Raw genomic sequence first — 2,796 nt, forward strand, 5'->3', positions numbered from 1 at the left:
CTTCTTCCTCTCAAAGTGCTGGGATTTAAGGCATGGGCCACCACTTCCTGCCTACCCTAAAACTCTTATCTCCAATAAAACCTTAAAATTAAAAAATAATAATATTCTAAAACTCTAAAAAAACAAAACAAAAAACCCTAAAAGTAAAAGATAGAACCCTAAAATAAAAAAAATGAAAAAACCCAAATCACTGAAACCCCCTAAAACACTTTTAAAAAAATAAAAAAAAACACTAATAATACACTAAAATACTCAAAAAAAAAAACCCTATAAGATACTGTTATAAAATACCCTACAAAACCCTTTACAAAAAAAAAACAAAAAAAAAAAACAAACAAAAAAAAAAAACAAAACTGAAATTCTAAAAAATAAGAAAAAAAAAGAAAAGAAAAAAAACAAAAAACAAAAAACAGAAAACAAAATGTCCTTTAAGTAATTTTTTTCTTTTCTTTCTTCATTTCTTTCTTCATTTCTTTCTTTATTCTTTTCTTTCTTTCTTTCTTTCTTTCTTTCTTTCTTTCTTTCTTTCGTTTGTTCGTTCTTTCTTTCATTTCTCATTTTATTTCATTTTATTTTATTTCATTTGTTTTTTGAGTTTTTCTAGAATGGGTTTCTCTCTGTATCCCTACCTTTCCTGGAGCTCCCTCTTTATTTCAGGCTGGCCTCAAACTCAGAAATCTGCTTGCTTCTGCCTCCCATGTGCTGGAATTAAAGGCAAGGGCCATCACTGTCTGGCAACCCTAAGTCATGGTCCACAATATCCTAGCAAAAGTAAAACAATTAAATACCAAATATAAAACCTCAAAATTAAAAACAAACAAACAAAAAACAACAAAACAAAAACCTGAGAAATAAAGCAAAATATTAAAAAAAATAAAATAAAATTAAGCCTAAATAAAACACCAAAACCCTAAAACTCACTATAATCCTTAAAAAACAAGAAAAAAAAAACCAACAACAACAACAACAAAACACTTAACCTACACTAGAAGTCTGAAAACTAAATAAATCTAAAACTTCTTCTAAAAACCTACAAAACCCTTAAAAAAAAACCTATATATATATATCTCAACCCTAAAATGACCCTTAAGCTATTTTTTTTTGCTTTAATTTATTTTGTTTTTGGAAACTGTTTCTCTGTATTGCCCTGTCTACACTGGAACTCACTCTTTAGACCAGTTGGCCTAGAACTTACAAATCTACCTGCCTCTGCCTCCCAAGGGCTTGGAATAAAGGCATGACCCACCACTGACTGGCAAAGCTAAAACACTTTACGCCTGAAAAAAAAAAAAGATGTTAAAAACAATAAACGAATATCCTGAAACCAAAAATCAAACAATAAATCCATAAACCTAAGATACCAAAAAAAAAAAAGGAAAAACAAATAAAACTAACCAATAGTCTTCTAAACACACTATTAACCCTTAAAAAGAACCTAAATTGCTACAAAAATACCAAGGAGCCTAAAATTTCACTAAGTATTTCTCTTTCTTTCTTTCTTTCTTTCTTTCTTTCTTTCTTTCTTTCTTTCTTTCTTTCCTTTTTCTTATTTTTTTTTCAGATTTTGGAGACTGGGTTTCTATGTGTATCCCTACCTATATTGGACCTGCCTCTGTAAACCAGGCTGGCCTTGAAGTAAGAAATCCAATACTTCTTCCTCTCAAAGTGCTGGGATTTAAGGCATGGGCCACCACTTCCTGCCTACCCTAAAACTCTTATCTCCAATAAAACCTTAAAATTAAAAAATAATAATATTCTAAAACTCTAAAAAAACAAAACAAAAAACCCTAAAAGTAAAAGATAGAACCCTAAAAAAAAATGAAAAAACCCAAATCACTGAAACCCCCTAAAACACTTTTAAAAAAATCAGAAAAAAAACCACTAATAATACACTAAAATACTCAAAAAAAAAAAAACCCTATAAGATACTGTTATAAAATACCCTACAAAACCCTTTACAAAAAAACAAAACAAAACAAAACAAAACTGAAATTCTAAAAAATAAGAAAAAAAAAAAGAAAGAAAAAAAAAAACAGAAAGGACAAAATGTCCTTTAAGTATTTTTTTTCTTTTCTTTCTTTCTTTCTTTCTTTCTTTCTTTCTTTCTTTCTTTCTTTCTTTCTTTCTTTTCTCATTTTATTTCATTTAATTTTATTTCATTTGTTTTTTGAGTTTTTCTAGAATGGGTTTCTCTCTGTATTCCTACCTTTCCTGGAGCTCCCTCTTTATATCAGGCTGGCCTCAAACTCAGAAATCTGCCTGCTTCTGCCTCCCATGTGCTGGAATTTAATGCAAGGGCCATCACTGTCTGGCAACCCTAAGTCATGGTCCACAATTTCCTAGCAAAAGTAAAACAATTAAATACCAAATATAAAACCTCAAAATTAAAAACAAACAAACAAAAATCAAAAAAACAAAAACCTGAGAAATAAAGCAAAATGTTAAAAAAAATAAAATAAAATTAAGCCTAAATAAAACACCAAAACCCTTAAACTCACTATAATCCTTAAAAAACAAGAAAAAAAAAAAAAAAAAAAACAACAACAACAAAACACTTAACCTACACTAGAAGTCTGAAAACTAAATAAATCTAAAACTTCTTCTAAAAACCTACAAAACCCTTAAAAAAAAAAACCCTATATATATATATCTCAACCCTAAAATGACCCTTAAGCTATTTTTTTTTTGCTTTAATTTATTTTGTTTTTGGAAACTGTTTCTCTGTATTGCCCTGTCTATACTGGAACTCACTCTTTAGACCAGCTGGCCTAGAACTTACAAATCTACTTGCCTCTG

Source organism: Mus caroli, unplaced genomic scaffold (genome assembly GCF_978045245.1).
Source record: "Mus caroli unplaced genomic scaffold, Mus_caroli_1 scaffold_22, whole genome shotgun sequence".
Lineage (NCBI taxonomy): Eukaryota > Metazoa > Chordata > Mammalia > Rodentia > Muridae > Mus > Mus caroli.